Source organism: Rhinolophus hipposideros (assembly GCF_964194185.1).
Source record: "Rhinolophus hipposideros genome assembly, chromosome: 5".
NCBI lineage: Eukaryota > Metazoa > Chordata > Mammalia > Chiroptera > Rhinolophidae > Rhinolophus > Rhinolophus hipposideros.
In genome coordinates this window covers 74,961,520-74,989,395 of record NC_138051.1, presented here as the reverse complement: position 1 = coordinate 74,989,395, position 27,876 = coordinate 74,961,520, and the positions used below count along the sequence as shown (strand labels likewise).

At 46.3% G+C, this 27,876-nt stretch overlaps 1 protein-coding gene and 1 long non-coding RNA gene across 3 annotated transcripts in view; one reads left to right on the top strand and one right to left on the bottom strand.

Annotated features, from left to right (window-relative positions):
- Positions 1–27,876, bottom strand: part of SUSD6 (sushi domain containing 6) — a 138,384-nt gene that overhangs the window by 77,245 nt on the left and 33,263 nt on the right. Inside the window, exon 1 of one of the 2 annotated variants that reach the window (XM_081047568.1) lies at positions 24,889–25,148. The exons of the other annotated variant lie outside the window; for it this stretch is intronic. The gene's annotated coding sequence lies outside the window, so the exon portion shown is untranslated. Of the gene's footprint in view, positions 1–24,888; positions 25,149–27,876 lie in introns of those variants that run through there. 2 annotated transcript variants of the gene reach the window in all.
- LOC308497710 lies at positions 1,220–5,184 on the top strand. Its single transcript, XR_013993363.1, has 3 exons — positions 1,220–1,603; positions 1,832–1,994; positions 4,004–5,184. It is a non-coding gene; the product is annotated as an uncharacterized lncRNA (long non-coding RNA).

The following is a 27,876-nucleotide window of genomic DNA, read 5'->3' as shown; positions in this document are numbered from 1 at the left end:
AGCACTGTTGTCAGCTGGGAGCTTCTTACAAATGCTGACTCTTACCCATATCCCTGGTCTACTGAATCAGAATCTGCATTTTAACACAATTGCCCAGGCGATTCATCAGCTTGTTAAAGTCTGAGAAGTTTGGTTTAGGGCATGCTGCCCTTCTATTTCCTGCTTTGTCACTGCTTCACTTGGTAAAGATGACTTTTAGGGCTCTGTTCACATTCTCCCCCATCCCACCTTGCAGTTGCTTGAACGTACGTGTACACACACACACACACACACAACAGTTCAGAGCCTCCAAAGCCAGTCACCTAGAGTGATGGGGTAGGTTACTTTCTCCTCGCCTCTTTCCATGTCCATACAAGGCCCGAAAGAGGTAAGGCTTGAAGCACAAGCAAAATTAAGAGTTTTTCCAGTGACTGATTTGGCCCGCCCCTGTGGTTCAAAGGTTCCCCAGAAGGAGGGTGGAAAAAGGGGTGGTGAACCCAAAGGTACCAACTCTGATGGGAAGAGACTCATCATTTGCATCTGAACAGAGACCAACAGGAGTCCAAAGTTACATTTCTAAAGATTTTTTTCTTTTTTTGCTGCTGCTGCCTTATGTTATATAAAGATTCTTGGGGGCAAGGGCTAAAGGGCAAAGCACACACACAGAGTAAACAAAAAATGCAGCAAGGGTTCCCGTAGCAGAGTGGTGGGGGGCAGCAGCTGGAACAAAAGCAAGACCTCAATGAAGGGTAGCATAACAGAGCCCTAGCACAGAGGACAGAATGTGGGGAGAAGGGGGTTTGGACCCCACCCGAGTAGTCAGAGCAGTGAAGGAGATTAGGTTGCTGATCACCCCTCACCCCACCCACTGTCGAAAGCAGCAGATGGCCCAGCCCCAGGCAGCTGGCAGGGACAGCAATTTGTGTGCCTGTCTGCCCCTCCACCCAGGGCTGGAAATGGGGAGGAGCAGGGCAAAGTCTGGGGCTCATCTCAGGTGGAAGCAACACCTTGAAAGAGGACATAGGGCAAGGTGACATCACCACCAAACACTTTGCCACCATGAGAAGACCCTCCAAATCAACTCTCAGCATTACGCAAGGTTCTCCAGCACCTCCGCACAGTTCATCAGAAAGGTGGGGCTGGGGGAGGCCCCGTGCAGCTTGCAGAGAGGACTGAGGCATGCTGGCACAGGAGGGCCATTTCATCATCCACACTCACTGCACATACCGCATTCCCGGCCACAGCAGCCACGTGGGAATGTGGTGCTGACAGCAGGCGGTCTCTGCCCGCTGGGAGCTTACCACGGGGTCAAGAAGAATAAGGCGACAGTCATCCAGGGCTGAGAGCGAAGCAGAGGACCATGTGGAAGACAGAGGAAGGCATTCCGACCCGAGTGGCCAAGCAGCAGTCTAATCGGACACGGCCTTTAGGAAAGTGTTAGCAGACAGCGCAAGAGGTGGGTAAAGGGAGCTTGCGCGTTTCAAGGACGGGAAGAGCACAGGCAGACGCCTGGAGGCAAAAGAAAACCGGGAACTGCAGGTTGTTCTGTTCCAGCCTGTGCTTCACCTCAACAGCAGCGTACTCATGGGTCTGTTCTGGGATCCTGATACGTTACTGCCTCAAGGTACTTGGGCTCATCCTGTAAAGTCCAGTCTTTCCAATTTAATGGGTAAACTGAAGTGTAGAAACGGACCATGACCTGTCCAGAGACACACGGTTAGTGGCTAAACAAGAACTCAGTTCTAATTCTCACTAAGCCAAGTTCAGTCGAATATCTCCCGGTCGGAGTGTGAGCACTGGGCCCCCTCAGACAGCACAGCCCCGCACTGTTCTCACCGCTCTCTCCTCTAAGCACCCAGCCAGGGAGCGGCTCCGTCCAGGCCCCGCCAGCTGACACCGTCCAGCAGCATCGTCCCCAGGAACTCCCGCGTGGCAGGGGCAGCCCATGAAAAGGCAAGACTGGCTACCTGCCTCTTCTGGAAAGCAGGCAGAAGGCACAAACAGCAATACTCAAGGTAGGTTGTAGCTTGGGGTGGGGGGTGGGTATTTCTGTGTGTGCTTTAGCAAAAATGGGTTCCCCTTGGGAATGAAGAAGGGTTGTTCTGAGAGCTGAAGGGAACTATCAGCCAACACGGTAAAAGGAGATGAGCCTGAGATAGTGCCAAACCAGGCAGGTTTAATTAAGACTCCCCCACCCTCTTCCCCAGGAAGCCCACCCATCCCTCTGGCTGGTCACACTAAGCCCGCTGGGAGAAGTAGTCATTTCAGGGAAGCTGAGAGCCTCCCTGTTGGCTCAGCTGTGGGGGGTTGGCCACCAGCAAGGGGGCAAACCACTGGAGCTCGGGGTACAGCTGCCCTTCCTGTCGCCTCAATATCTGCCTTCAATAGCCCTGCCTCCAGCCTGCTGCCCACTGTGAATCAGAGCGTGTGCAGAGTGGAAGCCAATGCTCGTTAGCTTTGCGAGTGTAACCCTTTAGAGAATCTGAACAGAAGGCACAGTCACTCAACTCCAAAGCAGAATTCCTCCTCTCTCAGAACAAAACAAAAATGTATGGTGAAAACTGGGCAGAAAGAGGCTAGGGGGCTTTAGGGTGAAGCCCATTTACTAACCTCATTTGGATGCCTGGCGAACCTGAGCTCCAAGGCCTTGAAATGCTGGTAGGATGAAAACATCCTAATCATCAGAAATCTTTCTGTTCAAAATGCTCTCAGATGCTCTGACCCTACACTCAAATGCAATCACCATAGGCTGGTCCTGGCTTTCAGGGCCAACACCAGCCCAGGGATACCCGGGACAAGAAAGACACCCGCTAGAAAAACTGACTTAGTCAGGGGCTGAAAAGCAATGTTTGGTCTAGTACAACAAAGGGGCCATAATGGGCACCCTGTGTCCTAAACTCTTTCACATCTGTCGTGTGTGTGTGTGTGTGTGTGTGTGTGTGTGTGTGTGTGTGTGTGTAAAAAGAGAGCTGCACTGGGGGGGGGGGGAGAGTGTTACTGTAGCCAGACTTCCTTCTCTTCCTTCCAAACAACCCTTTAAAATTTGCCTCCTGAAAGGAAAATGCAGTTCTGATTTCCAAACCTCACTGTTTGAGAGAACTTCTTGTTTTCTCTCTGCTTTTTAAGACAGATGAATGCTCCCCTAGGGGAAAAGCAGCTGTAAATACAGGAGATGGTAGAAAAAGAATCCTGCTGTGAGTTCCAGAGGAGCCGTTATATATAATACTATAGTAAAAAGCCTTCTCAAGAGAGCAACAACACCCCCTTCCAAATAGAAAACATACAACTTCATTCAAAGTACTTCTCTAAAGTATAACCTTTGAGCAGATGATTTCTCTATACTCCATGGCTGTTTTCCTCTACTTAACAGGAATACCTTCATATGTATAGTGAGTTTCTTCCTAGGAGACTTAGAAAGAACTAGTTCACAACTCAATCAGAGGACCTGGCACTCAGTGTCTGTTATTACTGTGAATGAAAAGTGGACTATGAAATAAACCTAACAAGCTCAGGGGCAGGAAGCTCAGGGGCTGGACAAGCACATGGCAGGCCTGACAAACTCAGAGGCCGAAAGAAACCACAACACAGGACGATCTGATCACAAAGTCCTAACTGGGAAGGTCATGATGGATAGTCACATCACAGGCTTATAGCTTCCTTAGCAAAGGTCAATCTTTACCTTAAGTGAGCTCCGTCCATTGTTGTTGTTGTTTTTTAATTTGACTGTTATTTTTTAAATTGGGGAATATTGGGGAATAGTGTGTTTCTCCTGGGCCCATCAGCTCCAAGTCATTGTCCTTCAATCTAGTTGTGGAGGGCGCAGCTCAGCTCCAAGTCCAGTCGCCGTTTTCAATCTTTAGTTCCAGGGGGGCACTGCCCACCGTCCCATGTGGGAATTGAACTGGGAATCTTGTTGAGAGCTCGCGCTCTAACCAACTGAGCCACCCAGCCGTCCATCTGTCCATTTTTCTTATGCATCTAGGATAATGTATCTTTGAAATACCAGAAAAATTTTCTTTTCTAGATCCCGCATTGGAACAAGCCCCCGGCACGAGAGCCCAAGACCACCAGAGCAGGAGACCACAGAACCCCTCACTGTTATCCTGTTCCCCACATACCATCTCTATGTGCTGTAAATGTTAAAATTATTAACTAGCCTGTACTCACCAATGTAAAAGAAGTGTTTCTCCATTTTGCCTTTTATCCAATTCTAGAGATTTCTCTGCTTTGCTTTCTCTCTCCTCCTTAATCTATCACCAATGGATGTCATGGAACCTTCCTTACATCTCCTCCTTTGATTCTAATGTATAAAATAAGCTGTAAAACTGTCATTCTCTGGAGCATTTTCTCAATCTGTTGAGATTTTGCTTGCCGGAATATGTCACCAGTTTGAATCAAATGAACTAATTTATAAAAATCCTCCACAGGTTTGGACTTTTCTTCCATCGACATTATCATCATCATCATCATTAAAGGGCTAAAATAAACTTCATTGCCAAACTGCTGCAGACATTTAAACACAGTTAAGCCATCATGTTTTTAGGTATACTGAGGCCACAGTATTTAGTAATGGAGAATAGAATCAGAAGAGGGTATAAATCTGAGTGAGATAGCCTGGCTTCTGCACTTAATACTTTCCAAAAGGAACAACATTTTTCAAAGGCTCAGGCTTCTAGGACATCACCCACTGGCTTATTATACCCCTCCATCACAACAGTAATGAGGCTGCCTCCCCAATACCTAGTATTTGCCAAAAATAAAAGATCTAGGGGCCGGCCCAGTGGCTCAGGCGGTTAGAGCTCCGTGCTCCTAATTCCGAAGGCTGCCGGTTCGATTCCCACATGGGCCAGTGGGCTCTCAACCACAAGGTTGCCGGTTCAATTCCTCGAGTCCCGCAAGGGATGATGGGCAGCACCCCCTGCAACTAAAATTGAACACGGCACCTTGAGCTGAGCTGCCCGCTGAGCTCCCGGATGGCTCAGTTGGCTAGAGTGCGTCCTCCAACCTCCACAAGGTTGCCGGTTCGACTCCTGCAAGGGATGGTGGGCTGCGCCCCCTGCAACTAGAAAACGGCAATTGGACCTGGAGCTGAGCTGCGACCCCCACAACTAAGACTGAAAGGACAACAACTTGACTTGGAAAAAAGTCCTGGAAGTACACACTGTTCCCCAATAAAGTCCTGCTCCCCTTCCCCAATAAAATCTTAAAAAAATAAAATAAATAAAAATAAAAAAAATAAAAGATCTAAAGAGATATTTCAGAGAAAGTTTATGAGAAGAAAATTCAAGCTGGTTTTATTTCATACAAGCTACAATTAAATGGCTTTGCCTTTGCAACCACACTTCCTACCTAGAATTCCAGTAAGTTTTGATGTGCCCCATAGATTTAAAGTGGATTACAGGGAATTTAGCTGGCTGAAATTGGTCCCAGCCCACGGTTGTTACTAACCTGTTTCTAGGTTAGTTCTAGGTGGGTCTAAGAAATAAAAGGGAGATTGGGGGGGGAGGGGTCAGCATAATGCTTAAAAATCTGCCCAAGTCAAAAGAGGAAGACACAGCTTTTAATTTCATGGGACAATCTATTATTCAAATGAAAAATGCAACATAAGTCTGTATGTCCCATCATTGACAAAGCAAACAAAGAAAATGTTTGTATTTGCAGAATACATTCAAATCTCCAAACTTACAAGAAGAAATCAATACAAATGTCATGAATACAAATAAATTCTCAGTTCGACAGGTCTGCCACTTAATTGTTCCCTTAAACGATAAGCTTCCCCACGTCAGGGACCTTTCACATCCTCCTTTTGGGAGGATTTACCACACAAGCACCTGGCCTCACCACAATTCCTCAAGAACCCTGTTCAACTTCTAGGAGGAACACATTTTCCCACTGAGGTTTCACGAGAATCTCAGAATGAATTTTTGTAGATAAGCCTGACCCTTCCTGTCCTTTCCATTTTCTCTCAGGTCTTGGTTTGCAGAGTCCTAAAACTCCTGGATGGTCTTCTGACCTCCAACACCTGCTCTGCTCCAGGCCATCCGAAATCCTGCTAGGAACCACACTCCCAAAGCACTGTCAGAACCCCTTCATCTCCAAGGGTTCTACCCCTTGCATCTGCCCCTGTCGACCCCACATATCATCCTCTCCTGACCATCCTCAGTGGATAGCTTGTAAAACGCACAGAAGGCACAGGCCCCAGCCCAGCAGGAACTTTAATGCAGTGGGGGGAGGAGGGGGTGCTGCAGACCCAGGCAGCAAACAAGGCGCACAATCAGGCAAGAGGATCAACTTCAGTATTCCAGGGAGGTCCAGTAAAATGCTAAATCATGACGTGTGAGTAATTAGAAAATAAGGAAGAACAAGCAGCCACTTGTGAGTTATGAACACACAAAAAAAGGGAAGAAGACAGGGATCTGAACCAAGACAAAAAGGGTCTTAAAAAAGGAAGAAAGGGAGATCTGACCTGATAGCTTGGAGGGCTGAATAAGTACGGAGAAGGAAGGAGGGCATTTCTGGGGCTGGAGGCTGAAGTAAGCATGATAAATTGGGGACTTGAGGATGGGAAGCGGATGGGAAAAGGGGGAGGCGGGGAAGGCCAAGAATAAGGGAAGAACAGAAAACAAATTCCATTTGAGATCCTTCAGGACAATTTCTACAGTTTTCCTAGTACCTATCACATAGCAGTGCTGGTTATTCCACAAAGTACTAAGCATTCAACTGAATACATATAGTAAGGCCCGTTTGTGCAGCCAAGAAAAACAGAGAAAAGGCAGAGAAATTCAGCCTTGGATCAGTCAGCAGTGGGGAGCCAAGGGAAATTCTTGAGCAGGAATCTTAACCTAATCCAATTCACCATGCGTTTACTGAAGGCCTACTGTGTAAGAGGCACCAGAATTCAGGTCCTTGCCCTCAAGAAGCCTGCCACCAAGGGGAGGGCTGGTAATACTCCCTCCCACACACACAGAGCTTCCTTCTCTTACCTAGTCTCACTTGAGACAAGAATGCTGTTCACGGGAGATGAACATGGCAAGAGAGACTAAAGCAGCCTGGGAGGCCAAACAGGATGATGAGGTCTAGCCAGGGTGCTGGTGACAGACACCTACAGAAGAAAGAACTGGCAGGGGCTGGTTAATGACTGGAAAGGAGGGACTCAGAAGGGAGCGATGATGACATAGAAGTCAAGGAGCAGGTAGGACTCAGGTTTCAGGTCCCAAATGGAGACTTCATCTTAAGGCCAAGCTTTGGTTCCCTGACCACTAAATGCTAAGGTAGGTCAGCTTGGCCATTCTGCCTGTTTCTGGGAATGGGGGTTACACATTCCATCTGCCCAAGGTTTTTCGTGCTAGTTGTGATTTCTTGTAATTCCCGTTTGCAACAGGGTGAAGGGCATCAATACGGAAGAGATGACGATTCCGCTGTCCATCACCACAGTGATAAATACATCTCAATAGTCCTGCACTTAAGTTTTACTGGCAGGTCTCATCCTGGGAAGAAGAGAAAAGGGGGAGGAAAAGTGACATTTAAAAAGACCTGAGGCAGTGTTCTCCCTACCCAATGAGTTTTCCTCCTGGGCAGAGCCTTCCCAGGTGCATTTGGTGAGAAAGAAGGGATGAGATGGGGCACTATCGACCCTGAGAGCCTGTACCAGTTCCTATAGCGAAAAGAGGCCCAAGATTCCTTATGATCTACCTACGTGAAAAATGAGCACAAAACCCGGAGAGCAGAATCCATGTGAACCAGGCCAAAAATGCTGGAGTATGCAGCAGGACTGGAAACAAGCAGTCGGCCTTCCATACTAACTGCTCTGAAGGGGAGAGGACGCTTGGGGACACAGTATTGCTGAGTGCTTATCCCCAAGGACGGCTGCCCAATGTAAGGCCATGAGCCACAGGAGGGCCAGCGTGGCATCCAGAAATGCGGCTGCTGCTTCTAACACCCTGTGGCCACTCTGCCATCCCTGACCATCCTGGACAAAGGTAGCAAAATAACAGGTGAACAGTGGTGATCTCTAGAAGGGAAATCACATGACTGCAAGTAACCTCTACTTCCTAATCTTTCTTGAAGAAACAAGGACAACTTGTGATTTCTTAAATTTAAAAAAACCAGTAAGTTAATGGGGGAAACAAATTTGAGATGTGTACCTTTACAAAGGAAAAATGCAATGAGCCCTCTTTCCTAACCATTAAACAAAAATAACGGGGAAAAAAGAGTGCAGATTGAATGAAGAACAAACAGTTGGTTAAAACAGCGTGGTGGATTCTCTGACATTTTCTAAACAAGCACTTCTCCCCCACCTGTAGCAGATTCTGACTGCCTGAGAACAGTCATGCTATACCCTTCACACAGGGTCCTCAGAGAACTAAAACTAGAATGTGACCCGAGATTACCTGTTATCACAAAGCATTTTCCCAGTGCTCTGTTAAGGCCTCCTGTGGATGGCTAAAGGTCTTTTTTATAACCCTGTGGTCTAGCGGTGTCAATGGGAATGGGATGTTTTGTCATTCTGCAGGGCTCCATTCTGTAACTGGGGTGGTCATACTCTCAGTAACATGAAACCTCAGGATAACAGCAATAGTATCATTAACTGGCCCTTGACTGCTTAATCATTGTGCGTGGATTTAAGTATCTTCCATCTAATATCTGATTTAATCCTCACAACAACCTTAAAAGGTAGGTACTATTACTATCTTCATTTTTAGGCAAAGCAGAGAAGTTAAATAACTTGCCCAAGGTCACACATGTAACCATGCATGCAACCAAGATTACAAATTAAGCAGCCTGGCCCGAAGGCACACAATCTTGGTAGAGGTTCAAATTTATTCCATGTTAAATAATGTAATTTATTTTATATTAAAATTATCCTGGATACACGTATTATGGGACAAGAGGCAAAATTCCCATCTATTATAAAAAGAAAACAGGAAGCTTTGGAGACTGTTCACACTGCTGCTGGCCGCTCTCTGATGGGCTTGGACGTGGCATTCCAGCTCTACTTTGGAACCAGTGCAGAGGGACGTGTGTTTACTATTCGGATGCCAGGACCCATCCACAAGGCAAGTGGCTCCCAAGGCACTGGGTGGGTCAGGTAATTCTAAAGCATACTTTGAGGAACACTGCTTTGGGGTACTCCAAAGAAACTTCTGAAGCCACTGCAAGATTTGGGAACTAGGTCATTAGATGGTGATGGCTAAGTCCTCTGAACTGCTCATGAGACATAATCACTTCCAGTAACAGGCACCACAAGCTAATAATGCTGTTGACAGAATGGAGTGAAACAGGAATCCAGAGACATTTACTCCCAGAGCGCTCATGCATCGGACGAAGAGACTGCCTTCTCCATGATCTGCATGAATGTTTGCCCCCAATCTTCCACATCAGAAATATTACCTGGCTAGAAGTTGCCTCAAAAAATGAACCTGATTTCTCTGGAAAATGACTGCCAAAGATGGATACATTGCATATCAATGATCAAATGCAGATATCCTTAATAGAAACTTCAAGAGCAATAGGCTGAGAGGGGAAGTTATGTTTTTTTTTTAATGTGTGTTCTTTAAAAGTCCCAGCACAAAGCACATTGCCTGGATCTTTGCACTGGTTTGTAAATTAAAGAAAGCTGCACTCGCTGTAAAGTTCTGCCTGTTGCAGTCAGTCCGTAAATATCTACCAACATACCTGAACTCACCAATCTGTCCTTCCTCCTTGTCTTCAGTTATCTTGTATTTCAATGGCATTAGTGTCCAAGAAAGATGGCTTCAAGTTTGTAACTGCTTGCAATAACTGAATTGAGTTATGCAGAAATGCTAACACTTTTGTGAGCACCAGCCTGACCTTTCCCGGCTCCTTTTGGTCTCTCAGGGTAAGTCCTGGCTGCTGTCACGCTTGAGGTGGGACTCCTTCAGGGTCTTTACACGGGCCACATGGTGTGGCCAAGGGTTCAGACTGCCTGGCTCTGATCCTTACCAGCTGTGCTTCCTCGAAAGGTGTTTTTAATCCTCTTTTGGCATCAATTTTCACAACTGTAAAATGGGTATAATGTAAGCAATCTACTTCAAAGTTGCTGTGAAGATTAAATAAGCTAATACATATAAAACACTCAGAATAGTGCCCGGCACATAAAAAACACTTAATACATGTTATCTTTTATTATGAGTCTACCTTGTAATATTAAGAAAGTTTTGCATAAATCTAGTGCTTTATACTTTTCGAAGCAATTTCAATTCATTATTACAAAATCAGTCCTCACGATAACCATTTAAATTAGACGAGACTGGAAGCTTATGAACACTTCCTGCTATACGAGAAAGGAACTAGCCTGACAGTCGGACCTGTTTACTCATCATTCCCTCATTAGGTCAGAGACCTGTCTCAATCATCTTTGTATACCATCCTCCCACACATACTAGCACGTATCAATAACTCAATGTTGAATTGGACTGAATGTAGGGTTGGCCATACTGTAAACAGCAACCACAGCCTTGTGGCAAGGAACTGGGAACGAGTCAGAATCATCCTTCTCGGGAATTCCTGGCTACCTTAAACACAGACTAAAGGGCTCCCTTTCCCACTCCTGACTCCATCTCATCCCTGAGAGGAAAAGGAGCATCTGCAGGAGAGGAGGCAGCTAGGGGTCACTTAGTGGTGGTACCAGTCTTTGCACAATCTCTGAGGCAGCAGGGAGTCACAATAATATAACAGGGCATTACTTGGCCTCTCCCACTCGGCCAAATAGGGATCTATAAATGCGGTGTTTCAAAGGCAGATAATGCTGCCTTCGCTAACTGAAATGGGAGCTGCCTTTCAGTAGAGTACAAGCCAGTCTATAAATACCAGGGATTAAAAGGCTTCCTGCAGGGCCCAACTGCCACCTGCCTAAATACAGAGGCTATCTGGTCCTCCAGGCCCCAAAACAAACCCCACAGAGCTTCCTTCAGGGAAGAGCTGCCATTATACCAATGGTACACACCCTTCCAAGTTATACCCCAATTTTTATTTTCTTTTCGTCTACTTTGGTTTATTTTTCTCACCAACCTCTCCACCCAGGACCACCCACTCCCACGTACCCCTCCCCTACGGCTCCTACCTGGCCCCATCCTCCTCTCTCTAGGCATTTGTCCTCTGTCCCCCTCACCACCCCATCCTCCACCCCAACTTCCTAATCCATATATTTTATGAAAAAAACACAGGCTTTGGAATCACTCCAACCTTGGTTCTGGCTCCAACCCAGTAAATTCTAGTACTTAACTTCTGAAGCTCGGTTTTCTGATCTCTACAGTGAAAATAAGCCCCCTCGGTACAGCACCCAGCACAGGGCCTGGCACAGAGCATGGCGCAATGCTTCTTGCCTTGCCCCACTCCCCACAGTTTGCTTTTCTTTTCTGGGCCCTGTGACCTTGATACAGCCACTCTTTCTAGGTGTCACACCTGCTACATCCAAATATCTTAATCCACAGGAATAACTCGAATGATGAACATTTTCATTACCATGGTATCTGTGAAGCAGCACGTTCTGGGCACATTGTCCCATCAGCAACCTTCAAATTACACTGAAGAGAGGACTGGTCCCCCACTTCTCCACCACAAATGACTCATTTGTGAGGAAAGTCACCAGAGGGGATGGGAAGACAGAGTTGAGAGTCACTTCTGGCCAGAAGCAAGGGATAAACAAAGGCCTTTATAAGGCAAGGGTAGCACTAAAACCCCAAAAGGAAGATTCCCATAATTCCACATTTACATGTAAAACATTTTTAATTAATTCTGACAGTAAGAACAGCTGCCAGTTTTACTGGAAACAGCACCTAGTTCATTTCTGTTAAGGCCCAGGCACGACTCACATAGGCCCGGGACTGCATACAATATGGTCCCCAACAGGTGGCCTCCTAGATGACAGCTCCAAGGCAGCGGCATCCTCTCTCCCCAGCGCCCTAACGCTGCTCCTGCAAGTTCATGATTAGGCCTGAAATAAACCCAAAGCTTGGTTCTTTTATAAGTATCTCCTCTAAAACTTCTAGGCATCACCCTAATAACCAGATTTAATTTAAGCACATCTATCTTCAAAAATCAGATAAATACTACAGAAACATGATAAACAGCCTGAACCACTTGTGTTTTAGAGGGACTTTTGTGAAGCAGATGGGAGGGTAACTTTTCCACTGAACAGTCTCATTGTGCGATTAGCTAAGTGTAAAAGGGTCCTTTCCATGAGGTCTTTAAGGTCATCTGAGAATCTTTCTTTTGCCAAGCCAACAGGAAGCACTTTGATGCCATAAAAAAGCCAGGCTGGGAAAGAAAGCAGGCTGGGAATCAGAGCAGACTTGTCTAGAGGTGCAGTGACTTGGTTGGTATCAAGGAATGAAAAGTGAGGGCCTCGGGAGCAGGTCCCTCAGACTCTTCAGCTCCTGAGGAGCAATTATAAACTGCAAACCCGTGAGGATATAGTCCAAAGTAAAATGGACTAAGGTTTGCCAGCCACCACTAAATGTAAATTTGGGGAAAGGTGTATCTAAAAGACACGAAAACAACGTAAAAACTATCAAGTGCAAAAGTCTGTACAAATATGCACACACCTTCATGCCCTCCACGGAGCAAACCTAGACTGGTAACATCTGACATTGTAGGGCATGTATTTTTCATCAACTGGTTAAGTATTTCATGATGCGTGAAGAAGGCAGCAATGCAAATGAGGTAAAGTCTGAGAAAGAGAGAACCGAAAGGGCAAGGGTGAGAAGTACACTGTACAAACCCAAGGTGAGAAACCGGAAGCGTGGTCAGCTCTGGCCCCACAACGAGTCGGGGGCCGAGAATCACTCTCTGGAAACAAGACTGGGCAGAAATCACTCAGGGGGTTTTCCTCTCAAAATGTGAATATACAGAACAGGAGCCAATAGCAAAGCTCAAAATCTATTTCCTACCAAGCCTGACTTCAACTCAACCAGCCAGTCCCACAAACAGGCAGGTAGTTATGGAGAGGTGGGAAGTCAAAGGCAGGACCAAAGTGATGTGGAGAGACGCCTCTCCCTAGACTGAGCCCATCCTCATGCAGGCCTTCCGCGATGGGAGAGAGAGATGAGCTGACTCAGCACTGTGAGCCTGCCATGTAGATTCCAGCAGCAGGGCAGTGTAACAGGGGGGGCCAGGCCTGAAAGAGTTGAGAGACCTGAACCTGCAAGGGCAGTGGTAAGGAGTCTACCAGGAGGATGTGGAAGAAAAGAGAGAGGAAATAAGCCCCTCCCTTTTGTCATTCTGTACGTGGTCCATCTGCCTTGGAAAGGGGAGAAAGGACAGAAAGGACCTGCTCCTAAGCTGGCCTCTCCCCCTTTCTCAGCCCCTCTCTGTCCAGACTGGTGGTGCCTCTTACATGCACAGCCCTGGCCAGTGCTGATAACAGTTCATATTTACTGAGCAATTCTATACGCCAAATACCAGGCTGATTGCTTTACATATCTCCTCCAAACCCTCCACACGTAAGATACTACGGTTAACTCCCATTTTCAGTGGAAGAAGATGGGGCTTAACAAAGAAACTTACCCACAGCCACACAAACTAGACATAAAATCTAACACATGTAAGAGCCAGGGTTACTAATATCACTTCTTCCCCAAAAAAGCTGCCATTTGAGTATCTTTGGTTGTCAGGTACTGTATCCATTGTTTTAAATATCCTATTTTATTTGATTTTCATAATAATCCCATGAGGAAATACTTTTAAACATAATTTTAATTAAATCAGATATACCAGCAAAAAACTCAAATGACACAAAAAAGTTTAAGAAGTTAGTTTCCTGGTACCCTTCCTTATCCCAGAATTCCTGACCCCAGGTAACCTTTAATATCTTGGTAGCTATTCCTCTGGAGATAGGTAGTGTGTAGTTATCATCTCCATTTTACAAGTGATGAAGCTGAGGGTCAGAGGGGTTACGTGTGCTCAAGGGCAGACGTTGGGAAGTGGCTGAGCTGAGAGTGAGAGCAGCGCCAGTCTGATTCAAGGCCTGCTATCCTCCACTGCCTCTCCCAGTCAGTGGCCACTTCCTAAAACAATCGTCCATTTTCACTCACCATAGGAAAGGGAGAAACCATGCCGGGCCCAGAGCCAGCCTTACTCCTCCACTTTCCCAACTAAATGGAAAAACCAGCCAGGACTGGCCAAGGACACCCTGTCCCAGTAACATCAGCACTGCTTTATGTTTCCTCCAATCGAAGCTGTCCTGGGTGAGGCAGGACCTTCACCTTTACATCCTCACTGCCCACACAGGCTCATCTTTCAGAGGCTCATCTGCCTCTGAAAACAAGGGCAGGACAATGGGCAAGACAGGGCAAGCCTCACGGATAGGAGACCATGGGTCCCTGGGTCAGCAAAAACAAAGGAAGGACACTCCTTCAGGACCCTCAGGAATTCTGAGGCCAAGAAAGTACCCCTTTGGAAACAATATGAGGGGCATCTCCGGGAGGCACTGAGCTCACCCTTGCTACCTGGAGTCAGAATACATGTGCAGAAAGACAGAATTAAAATTGCAACAATGCCTGATACAGATGTTTGCAGAGCCACTCAAAATCCCCATCACAGAGCCCTTGGAACCCAAGGAACTCTGAACTTCTGCTCTGGCAGAGCCCCAACTGGACTCTCTAATAACCCAAAACTGCATGGATTTCTAGATATCAGGGTTGTCTCCCAACCGCCTCCCTGCTCCTCCAAAAAATAAAAGCCCCGTGGGCGACATGGCAATGCTTTTTCCTCAGATGAAAGTTGCCTTTTTAAATCAAGTACATTTTCACATTTTTGTCCCATCAGTACACAAAAATATACTGATATCGTGACCTTGAGAGAATCTATGTGGAGATGGGGGTGGGGGAACAGGAAAGAGGTTGTTACTGCTTTTCATGAGCAAGTTAAAATTTAGCCAGTCTGCAATCCAGGAGGTTTCCCATTCTCCTGCATGGGATACCAATGCTTGATTCAGCCTGAGCCCAGCTGACTCAGCAGAGTATTTACGGGTACAGTGGCTGCTCAATGTCTACTTGTGATCAAAGGCCTTGGCGTTCCCGTTTGTAAAATGGGACTAAAACCTTTCTCAGAGCATTACATAATATCTTCTGTGGAAAGCATTTTGCAAAATGAAGAAATCTTTATTGCTACTACTAATACGGATACCCAGCCTGCAGAGAAAACAGAGGAAAATTAAACCAGCACTTTCCATCCTTACGGGCTTGAAATCTATGAGGGTAAAAGAGACTAACCCAAACACTAGAGAACAATTCAAAAAATTTGTTAGCCTGTGCTGCAAAAAATCCCTATGGGGAGATGATATGGGAAAGCGCATTCAATAAATATTTCTTCAATTAATAAATGCGTTCAGATGCATTGCTTGAAAAATATCTACTTTGTGTCTATTCATAGTTTATCAACACCAAAGGCTCTGAAATCTGTTCATTCTACGGTTGCTTGCATATATCCCAAGAAAAGCAGTCAGTATTTATAGACAGCAGCCCTTCTTTCAAAGATGTGATTTTTCAAAAGCGTACACAGACCCTCAAAGGAGATGACCCACATAATTATATTTTATAATTCCAGAACCACCCCCAAAAGAGCTCAATTCTGGAGAACAAAGAAACACGCCATCCTATGTTAACCACTTTGTTGCCTGCAACCAGATTCACAGTGGATGCTAAAACAAACAAACAAATACACAAAAACAACATTCTGGACAAGCGCTGACACCCTCTCTTTCCTTCCCCTCCTCCCACCTCATGGTTCCTGAGCTATCTTCTTTTCATGAGAACTTGGTGAATGTTAACAGCATTTTATCACCTAGTTTATATTTGTTTTCCCTCAAACCAGGCCTCCCTCCAAACGTCTCTTTAGAACATCATTAATAATCCCACTCTGATTCCTTGTCATCAAGTCTCATGATCTAAAGTCACATCCTGCCCTCTCACTCTTTTTATTTTAATCCTCTATACTTTGTCAATTACTTACCAACCCACAAATTAATCCAGGAGCTGAGTACAAAGGAGTGGACAAGACAGTCACTGACCTCAGGGGACTTCCGATGTCAGCCTGGAACCTGGGCCTACACAGAAATGGCTCCCCTTACAGGTAAGATACATGGGGACGTGCATTTATCGGGAGTTTTATTTTTGCCAGTATTGTATTAGGTCCTTTACTGCCCTCAGTAGGTTATACAGCCACAGATATATCAGAAAAAAGGATCACAAATCAACATTTAGATCTAAAACTGAGGTTCAAGGGAGAAGGAAGAAAGATTCCCTAAGGAATTCACACCACTGATCCTGTCTATTTCCCAATTTCTTACTGTTGAATACACACCCGCTTTTCTCTCTTAACTTAAAAAAAAAAAAAAGGTATTTCAGAGTCAGAAAACGTTCCCACATTAAAAGTTGATTGGTTAAGTAAAAGCCAAAAACCAGGAATCCTCACACCAGACCCAACTCCTAGACCTAGCTCACTCTATAGGGAAAGGCAACTTGCTTCCTTGCTTGGGAGGCCAGGACAGACTCTCCAAGGATATTTTTAAAAACCTCCTCCAATCCAGGGGGATTATGGGTTTGGGGCACAGATGTCACTGAAAAAGTCAGAGCAACTCCTTCAGAGTAGTCAAGTTGAAAGTCGACTTTACACACAGATTCCTCTACTACTACTTTCAAATGAAATAATCCATGGTTATTCCCGCAGAATGTTAACTCCATGAGCACAAGTAGTGTGTCCATTTTGTTCCTTATTCACAACTGCATACTACTGTAGCCACAGGTACTCACTAATACTTGCCAAACAAATCACTAATTCTACTTCCTTTCAGTTTCTACAGCAACCATCTACCCATCTCCCACCAGCCTGAAGTCACATCCCAACCAGATTTATCAGTTCATAAATTATTATGACTTGAAAGTTCATGTAAAGGAAAGAAATATGGACAATGAACTCTGATGAAACCCGGAGCCTGTTTTCCTTGCCATACTGCTACGTGACAAGCAAATTCACCACAGGACTGAAACAAGGAGGCAGATGACCTTCCCGTGACAGAGTTTCTACCTGGAGGCAGACTGGAATCAAGGACTGATAAAGGTGTGACCAGCCAACATACTATTTGTTAATTCTCTAGAAATATCTTGAGCATGCCAACGGAAAGAGCAGCACCCAGTGAACACAAAACTGCTCAACGGCTTTTAGGATGGGGAAAGGTAGCATGTACGATCTCAGCCCAGGCAGCTTATTTCCTTTCTGGCTGTTTAGAGACGTGTATCCCACTGCATTTGGATGGGTGGCTGATCCCACATAACATAAACCTGAGGAAATCAGAACCACAGTTGTGAAGGGTTCTGGTCTGCTGGTGGGTAGGAGGGAGGGAATGTCAGCAGCCCCCGACATGTTCCCAAATACTGGGCAGTTCTACTACACCTAGAATGTTATCAGTTCCTGCCACTGTTCCACCTGGGCAAAGAGAACCCCAAGAAAGGGGGAAATGACTCAGAGAACACATCCCATTGGTCTGGAGTCAGGTGGTATTTTGGAACTGTAAAGCAGCACAGTACAGAGATAAAACAGTTAAGTAGCCCCAACCTAAGAATAACAGTGCCCATTTTAAGAACAGTTCTACCCTTAAAGACTCATTCCCCTTTGTAATTTCACTATTAGACTCAAAACCACAATCACAAAAGGGGCATGAATTTGTTCCTAACAATATGAATCACACACCCTGATGGGTTCCCAAACCCCTTCCCGGGACAGGCCCAGAGGAGAAGAGAAATCAAATACACTGGGGTAGAGAAAGCACTAGACTAGTAATCAGGGGCCCTGGCTTCTCCCCTGGCCCTGTCACCACTCAGGTAAGTCAGCTCTGAACATCCAGTTCCCATTTTTCCTTTCTATAAAGTGAGGAGGTATGAGATGACCCCCCCAAGTTCCATCCTTCCAATTCTAGCATCTCATGAGCACATATGCAGTTTGCTGTGCAAGGAGTTTTGTGGTAACATCTGGATACTATAGTCAAGAATTTGAACCTTCAGATAAGTGTTGTCTCACCTCACTCCATCTTTTGAGATTCCTAGGACTTGGGAATAGAATTTGCATTAACATGTAGAGCCTATTCCAAATCCAAAACTTTTGGCAGTGAATTGTGGCAGGGAAGTTATGGCTGCATTCACACACACACAGGAACTTTTGGAAGGACTGATCCTGGGGCTTGGCTCCAGGTACAAAAACCTAATACAGGTATAGGAGAAAATAATTCAAGTTCCTGGTTTTTGTCTGGCTTATTGGACAAAAGGCATGTGCCCTGTGTCCCACATGCTTCTCTAGGGTGGAGCCATATTGACCCTCTGATAAAGAAATTAGGTAGCCTGCACATACCATGCTTTCAAAAGCTTTTGGTGGGGATCTAGGAGCAGAGAAAGCAAAACCAGCTACTGCATCATTTCAGTAACAGACTGGTATGATGTGAAACTACACAGGGCTAAGTCCTGTAGAGGAAATGACACTCCCAGCAGCACCATCTGTTCCTCTTTGTGTCTGGCATGATCTATATTTTTAACCTTGGGTGCAAGTAAGGTCCACCAGTAAGAGCCCTCCCCTCCCCTCGCTGACTGGCTCTCTATTCCGTAAGCATTCCACTCGCCAGCCTCGCAGAAGCCTCTAAGCAGGTGCACAACCCTGGCATGGAATTTGTCATAGGAAATGCTTCTAAGATCTATAAATTACATTTGATAAGGGAGCCTCTGTGGGGTTCATGGTAAAGTTCTCTCCATAAAACGCAATGATGTGATTTAGAACTGAGGCCTAAAGATGCTGAAAAGCCTCTTTAAAAAATACAAAAGTAGCAGTCAGTACATACGCACTGAATTCGGGCAGTACTGCATCTGTCCGCTCACACTACCGTTTCAAGTTCTACACCAAAGATTTAGAAACAATGCTGTTGGAGAGTTCAAACTTCACAAATACATGATTGTGTGCTTGTGTGTGTGTACACACGTGCATACGTGTAACATCTTTTCTTAATTCAGGGCAATATCCTCAACACCTTAAGACCAACAGATTCTGCTGTAACACTGTTCTTCCCCAAACAAACTGTATAACCCAGTAGAATGGTAACTCCAAAGAAAAGGAATGCAGCTTTTAAAATATCTCCCTGAAAAATAAAAACATATGTCCACACAAAACCTTATACATAGATGTTCATAGCAACATCATTTCTAATCACCAAAAAACAAACCCAAATGTTTATCCATTCATCTGTTACATGGTGAATGGATAAGCAAAAGGTGGTATATCTATACAACAGATTATTTAGCAATAAAGTGGAATGAAGTATCGCCACAGGCTACAACATTAATGAACCTCAACAACACTGTGCTAAGTGAAAGAAGTCAATTACTAAAGACCACATATTGTATGATTCTGTTTATATGAAATGTCCAAATAGATAAACTAAAGAGAATAGATTAGTTGTGGTGGCTGGGGGCATTGCAGAGGCACAGGGAGGGACTACTAATGGAGCTTCTTTTCGGGGGTGATGGAAATGTTCTAAAATTAGATTATGGTGATGGTTATACAACTCTGTAAATATACTAAAATCCACTGAATTGCGTAGTTTAAATAGGTAAATGTAAATTATGTCTCCATAAAGCTGTTTTTTAAAATACATGTAATAAGACAACTTAAAATAACCCCTCTGAAAAAAGTCTCCTTGAGCAAACTTAGAAATAATCTAGATGTATAAGAGAGGCTATTTAAACCACAAATGATCCATGATGGAGTATTATAAAGCCATTAACATAATTACAAAAGGCTATGTGCCATGGTAAGGAAAATGTTTATGGTAGAAAGCTATGTGAAAAAAACAAAACATGATATTGAATGTACTGAGATTACCAACTAAAAGAAAAAAATAGAATACATGGAAATGATGTTTGTATTAAGACAGCAGAATTATGGTGGTTTTTTTCTCCTTTATTTCCCAAGCTTTCTATAATATTGTCTCAGTGTACTGTTGATTAAAATAAATAAATAAATATATAAAGTCTTCCTGCAGTTTACCTAGCTACAATTTAAAATTCAAAATAAGCAAAACTACCTTGTTCTCTTTTTCAAGGTCCCTTTTTTAAACTTCCACTCACTTAGTTCACCGAGATCAACTACGAATAGCCCAAACAAGACAGAATGGAATAAACACTCCTATCCCATTCTCAGAAGCCAGTTTCATTTTACTGGCTTTATCAGAAGCCAAAGCCTAGTCCAGCCAAAATTTCAGCAATTGCTCTTACACACAAAGTAATACCACGCTCTGATCTTACACTTCTGTGGGTGAAGGCAAGTCACTGCTGGTAGGTGACTGGACTTGGAAAGATTGGATGTGTTTCCCCTCCTTAAGAAAGGATGATAAGAACGAGGAGGGGAGGGGGAGAGCTGGGGAAAAGCCCTCATTTGTGTCTCTTCTCATGAGGTTTTGTGTCCTATCTCCAACTACAGGAGAAAAGAATCCTGAATCATTTCATTTTTCACCACAAAAGATCCTCTTCTGAGTAATAAAAAATTGTCAGTCACCAAATGCAGTCTGCAAACCCACTTAGAACCTATTATTGTCATCAGGAATCCGAGGTTAATTTTCTCCAAACCAAGGAAAGGGACCCTGCCAAAAAAACACACACAACACTCCAAAACAGTATAACACTTGTATATGTGTGGGGGAGGTGGTAGTACATTTAAGGGCACACAGCTACCAGATAATTTTAAGGATCTACTAATATTGGAGACAGTATCAGGGAACTATATCTATTTCTGCCCGAGAAAAATCCTTCAATAATATTCTCTCTCTGATTCTTGGCATGCAGCCTTCAGATGTTTCAAGGGTGGCTATTTTCCCTTTTTGAGATGTAAAAACCAGGGAGGGAGACTATATCACAGGCAACACCAGAGTCTGTGAAACCCATTTAGTTCTCACTATAGTTGCATTTTCTGCTGTTGCTATACCAGTACCTTCACAGGGACTCAACTGTCCCCCGGCCCTGACAAGAGCACAGGTGGCCTTTCATGGCTGAAGTGACCCAGCTTGGTGCCACTGCAAGGTCTACCAGAAGAGAAGAGACTTCCACACTCTGGTAAAAAGCAGAAGATGAGAGAATAGATAGAAGGAGCCCTGCTGGTTTCTAGGCCACAGGACTACAAGAGAAAGAAAAGGAACACCTTCACTGCAACATGGGAGCACATACACAGGTGCCTGACAGGCTCTGCCACTAACACCGAAGCCTGCGAGAGGAAACTCTTTCCGCAGCACCTCCAACTTTTCAAATAAAGCTTTTTACACAGAGACACTCACGAACTTACAATCATCCTAGGGAACAGTGGCTGTTGCCTTGAATCCAAGCCAGGGTGGGAGTGAACAGATATCTTGACGCTCAAAGATGGTCACCCCGATGCTGTCCTGAAATTGCTTCACTGGTGTCAGATCCACAGCTGTTAGCAGCTTCAAATACTCATCACAAAATCCCCAGCCCCAACCTCAAACTGCATCCTTCACTCCCACCAATATGGAAATAGCCCTCCCACATGACAGGAACAGGCATTGTTTCTCACTGCTCTAGTTTTCACATTCCCTGCAATGTGGCAACATAATTTAAGAATATTAATTTCTTTAAAATTCCATTAAATGAAATCTCACTACCATGGGATACAGGAGTGACCCCTAGACTGAAGCCATCTTGAGGAGAAACCAGGGGAAAGAGTATCTATTATCATACATGCACTTGTTCCAATGCTCATTTATCTTTAACCCAAGTGTCTTAATCCCCAACACCTAAGTCTGCACAGGAGCAATATTTGCTTTCAAAGTTTGGGGGGGAAAAAGGCACTGGGCTTCTTCCTCTGTTTGTTGCTTCTCATCTTTTTCCGACTGCCTGAGGGAACGCCCCCTAAACAAGACATCCCTACTGCCCAAGCGGACAGAAGAGGGAAAATGAACACTGCTTGTTAGCTTCCACCAGGAGATCGTGTGTCAGTTCAGGAGCTCAGTAAAACGCTTCATGCGTGGCAATTCCACAACCGGGCCCAGTGGATCTGCTGCCAGTCAGGGCCCCGTGGATCTGCTGCCAGTCAGGTCCCCAAGTAGGCTTTCCAGACCTGCAAAAAGGCATTAGAGCCCTGCTGCTGCCTTTCAGTGAATTGTCACTTGGTAAATGGGGAACTACAGGGAAGAAACAAACACAGGTGCTCTCTGCCTGCAAGTGGCTCTGCTAAAGACATTCTTCCCACTTCACTTGTCTGGGTAAGGAAATGAGTAAAATTATGTGGCTCACTAATTTTTTAAAAGATATTGTAATTCTCTGAGCCCACAAACAGATACCAGTAGTTACCTGGTTGTCCAAAGAGCTAACGATATGGGGAAAAAGCACAAGGAAAAATTTAAAACATAAGACAAGTTTTTATCTGGGGATGGAAAAGCATTGAGGGAGTGAAACAATGTTTAGTAGCTATAAAGCTGAAATAAGTACTTTTAATAAGCCAATTGAATTACTGCCTTTGGAGAGTATACAGGTGTGTGTGTATACACAGGGAGAAGGTAGCTGGAGGAATTGCTGCCCCAGCGACAGCACAGGAGGAAATCCCCTGCCGGGAGATGCACCATTACATAAGAGTACAGGTTCAATCACCACGACATGGAGACCTGCCAGGAAACCAGACAAAGTGCTGCGGTCTCTTCACCTGCCAGCCTGCATCTGCAACACTTATTTTCCCCAACTTCCTCTTCTATCTGCCCAAATGCTGTGCTTTGAAAAGGCAGGCCCCAGCAAAGAAGCTGAACACTGCCATCTGACAATGGGTTTGGCTCAGGGTTTAAACACTGCAGGGCAAAGGCAGGGGCAGGCCCTACTCTGAGCACCCAGAGACCTGTCCCAGTCAAGCTGGCGGTGAGCATTTGTTTCATATGCCATTTCTACTGTGTGCATCATTCATACATATATTTTAAACCACAGCAATGAAAAGAACAAACAGTCGTTCTGTGGACAGGAAGTCCTATCTATCAAGCTCAAGCTTCATACTAGTATTGTCCTCTACTTAACTCATTGGGCAGAAGTTCCTTATACAGCAAATGGCCACCAATGAGAATTAACAACAGAAACCAAAATAAAATTGACTTCAAGACTGTGAACTCTACGAGGGCACTGGCTGGGTTCTGTCTTACTCATTGCAGGATCCCTAATACCTAGCACAGTGCCTGGCATACATTCCATATCGCAAAAATACTTGTGAGTACTGAATGAAAGAAAGAATGCACAAATGAATGTTATGCAAACATACCCCAAATGTGTATGTGGAAGAGTTAAGGGTACTTAGGGTCTGAGCAGTGCTTTGAGAAGGTTCTAGAAAAACTCCAGTTTTACCAAAAGGTAAGCACACTAGAAATTAACAGTACAATCTAGTAGTTAACAGGGTTCCATCACAAACTATCTTTGTGCCTTGGGCAAATTATTTGTTTGGCTTTGGTCTCAACTGAAAACAATGCGAATAACAACAACATTTACCAAAAAAGTTTGTTGTTTATGAAATGAGATCAAGAAAGTAAAGTTCTTGGCACACAGTAAGTCCCTAAGCACTTTCCCGTATTACTACTATTATTGTTGCTTTATTAAATACGAACCCCCTTTACTGAGGGGGAAGTAGACACACACACACACACACACCCAACTCTGAAAATGTTTCATTTCTGTTTGAAAACACATCCAGCTAAAATTGCAAAGACCAGAAATCCAGAGCTTAACACCGAGCACATGTCTCTACTAGCCTCTACCAGATGGTGACACTTTGGGTGTGGGATTCCCAAAACAGAAAAGGGGTGTGTGTGTGTGTGTGTCCTTCACACACTCGAGTATATTTTAAAGCAGAGTAATGAAAAGAGCAGAAATGAATCAAGCCCTCTGAAAAGCTGAAAGAAACACTTCCGACCCCTGCAGAGCCCGAAAGAGTAAGTCGCTGAGTTGCAATGCACTGGCTCGTTTTACTGCCCCGTGTACAGCACACACACCAAGTCCAGTTCCCAGGAGCAACAAAGCCCAGGGAGCCGCCTGCCACCCAGAGAACATTCCGTGGGAACAGCAGCGTGGGGCCTCTTGGCCGAGGTGCGAGCTTCCCTCAAACCGGCCAGAGCCCTGATTCTGACGCCTCTTTTCTTCCGCGTTTCCCGGTCCCCTACACCCCGTCCCCCTCCCCCTGTCCGCGCAGGTAACTTTTTCCGGTCGGTCCCGCAGCCCCACAGCCACCACCCTGCGGGAGAGTCGGACCTACACTAATACCAGGAGTGTCCGACCAGCAGGAGTGAAACAGAAAGTCCACATTTATAAACAGGAAGTGGTTTCCGTGGGTCTCCGTCCGGATCAGAAGAGAAGTTTTTGAGATGCAAGACCCGACGGGGCGCGGGGGCTGCAGAGAGCTACGGCGCCCACACCCACGGACCGCGAGGCTCGCTCAGCAAACGCGCCGGCGCCAAGCCACGCCGGCCCCACGCGCGCCCCGCCGCTCGGGTCGGCAGGCGGGGTCCATCCCAACGGCAGTAAGAGAGGACCCCTGCCCACCGCCTCTCCGGCGGCCGCCAACTGGGTCTCCACCCTGAACTCCCGGACGGCGAGCGCGCCCCCGCACGCCCGCGAGGCGACAGCAGCGCGCCCCGACCCCGGTCCCCGAGCCCCCGGCCTCACGCAGCCTCCCCTGGCCGCCCTCCCGGCTCCGCGCCCGGCTGACCGCCCAGCGCGGGGCTCGCGGCCGGTGACAGCCGGCCTGGCACAGAGCAGCCGCCGCCGGGCGTCCCGCACAGGCGGTGCGCGTCGGCCCCGCGTCCCTGACAGCTGGCCGGGAGCGCCAGTGCCGCGACGCCCGCCCCCGCCGCCCCCGGCCCCGGTGACAACTTACCCGGGAACCGTGCGGCGACCTCCGGGATGGGGGCGCTCGCAGCTGCCGCGGCGCTGGGATCCCCTCCGTCGCCTGCGCGCTCCCGCAGGTTTCTCGGGTCTAGGCGAGGCCCCGCGCGCCGCCTCGCCCCAGTCTGGATGGCGCTGGCCGGCACTCCGGGAAGAGGAGGCGGGAGGCAGGGAGCGAGACTGTCGCGGGCCGAGGAGAACAGAACGCGGCAGCGGCGGCGAAGGCAGCGGCGCGCGCGTCAGTGGCCCAGCTGTACCGTGCGGGCGGGGGAGGCCCACGGAGGGGGGAGAGGAAGGGGCGGAGCCGGGCGCGCACGCAACGAGCGCCGGCGTCGCGTCGCCGCGACCGCCCCGCTGGGAGGCCCTGGCGAGCCACGGCTGCCAGCACGCACGCGCCGCCGCCGAGCCGCCCGCCCTACGGGAGGTGAGGCGGGGTGGGGGTGGGGGTGTCTTAAAGAGACAGTTACGTCGACTGTGCTGGAGTGGACTGGGAGGTGGTACTGGCTCGGACTGTGCCGCGTTTGCAGTGCATCCTCCGGTTATTTTACTGTTATGATTATTTAGATTTTTTAGATATTATTTGGATGATTGGGTTAATATAATTTCCAAAGAATTGGTTTGCCCTCAGGTTCACAAGGTGCTTTAACGCATGTTGCCTTTTAGCTTTTGAATCGTTCGCTAGACCTATCCCTGAGCCAGGTCATTATCTCCCCATTAAGCAGTACTTCCTTCACCTTGGTGGTGGTCTGCCAAGGTCAAAATTACTCAGAGGGGTGGGGTGGGTGTAATTGGGGTCTTACCTTAAGCCCTTCAGAGTCAGTAAAACTAGGGTCAGACTCATCAGGGATCTATTTTCATGAGCATTCCCAAGTGATTCCTCAGCACGCGAAAAGCAGGACGGATCTCAACGTTAAGAAAACCGAAGTTCAGAGCTAGGACCGGCAGAGTCGGGGCTAGAGACTCGCCACACTCCTAAATCCATTTCCCATCCTGAGCCCTGCCTCCCGTGGCTGGTTACGTACGAGTAGTTTGTGCGCTCTGGCTACATCCTTTAGCGGTGGTCACATGCAGTACTAGGAGGTAAGTCCTCCACCGGTGTGTTACAGGGCTCGTGGCCCCTTGATGATTGTGACTTTTTATCTTCGTGCCCCAGGGCCTTGTACAGGGCCTGTCTCAGAGGTGCTTAATAAAAGTTGAGGCACTCCTACTTGAGGATCTGCCAGAGTCTGCACTTGGACCCACAGACATTTTGCCTTTGCTGCCGCTTGTAGAATCATCAATCATCCCGGTTTGCCTGGGGCTACGGGAGTTGCAGGGACTGGGACTTCCAATGCTAAAAGTAGGGCAGTCCTGGGCAAATGGGGAAAGAGTTGGTCATCCTGTGGTATGTCTCAGAGGACAGGGTATACCTTCCCCCTCTCCCAGGAATCTAACTATGCAGGAGCTTGTACCTGTACCACTTTGAGAGCAGGAAAGAGAAGCTTGGCTCCCTGAAAGTGAAGGACGGAAAAGGTTCAGAATTAGTAGCTGTGTCTTTGTTGCTATCATTATTACTTATAACGAATGACAGCCACTGTTTATTGAGCACCTACTGTTTGCCAGGTACTGGGTAGAGACTTTTATACATGTAACCACTGTCAAACTTGAAGAGTCTGGAGGCTTAGGCTAGAAATAAATAATAAAGATTTATTCAAGGATGTTAGGGTTTGTAAACCGGAAACACAACTAGGCCATACCCCGAGTGTTCCAAGGAAGAACGAAAAGCTACGAGTTCTTATAGTGAAAAGTACATCTCGAGAAGAATCAGTTCTGCATTCTTAGCCTCTGGATCGGTCCTAGATGGTACACCTCTAGACGACCAGTGGTCTGGATAATGGATGTCAGGTGGTTTGGGTATGTGAACCTTCTTTCCTTAGTCCTTCAGGGGGTGATCAGAGGGTTATCTGAAGGTTTGATGTATATCCAGGCATTTATGCAGTGTTTAAAAAGTTCAAAAGTTTAAGTTCTCAGGCTAGTTAAAACAAGAATGGAATCATTTTCTCATGTTTCAACTTACTTGATTTTAGTAATTTAGCAGCTTAACTATAGTGACTCCATCTTATTTCTTCACTCTATTCTTCACCACTAATTTTGAGAACAATCCTCCAAGTATCGTTAACACCATTTTACACATGAAGAAACAGGCTCAGAGAGATTTCTGTGATATCAAAAACTACTTAGCATGTATGTTGTTGCAAAACCAGAATTCATTCTTGCTTGTTCCAAAAGTCACACTTTTTCAAATAAGTCATACAGCCCCTCATACCCCCAATAAAAATGTCAAATAATGACCCAAGTTGACATTACCTATTTCTTGATCTTTCAAAAAGTGATTTCTTGCACATCAGCTCATTTTATGTGCACAACATCCCCATAAAATGAGACATTCCTTAGTTTTATCTATGAGGAAGTTGAGGCACCAAGCAGATGACTGGCTTGTCTGACCTCAGACAAAAATTAGCATGGGGTTTCTTGTTTTGATTCAAGATTACTTGGGCAGCCTTCAAGCCCCAAGGAAGTAAACAAGTAAACCTGCTGGACTCCAGGGGAGGTGCAAGTATTCAAGCCATGTCACCACAAAAAGTCAGAGTCCAAGATGGGTGGACTCGCAGGGTTGGGCCAGCACAGCTGAGGGGCGGTTCCCACTCTTGAGGAACATCCTGAGCTCAGGTGGTTGTGTGAATACCTGGACCTGAGCCATCACCTGGGGCACTCCTCCTCTGACATGTCAGGAACCTAGAGAGCCAGGCTTAGTGGCCCAGTCCCTGTCGGCCAGTGGTCTGAGGGGCCTTTGCAGAGATCACAGCTGAGAGTAGGGCTGCCCAGAGCAGCCACTACGATTCCCTGCACACCCATTCCTGAGCCCAGCTCTGGAAAATGTGCAGCTGAAGCAATGTGCACCTGACGCTGCCCACTCAGCAGGTATATGTAAGAACGTGAT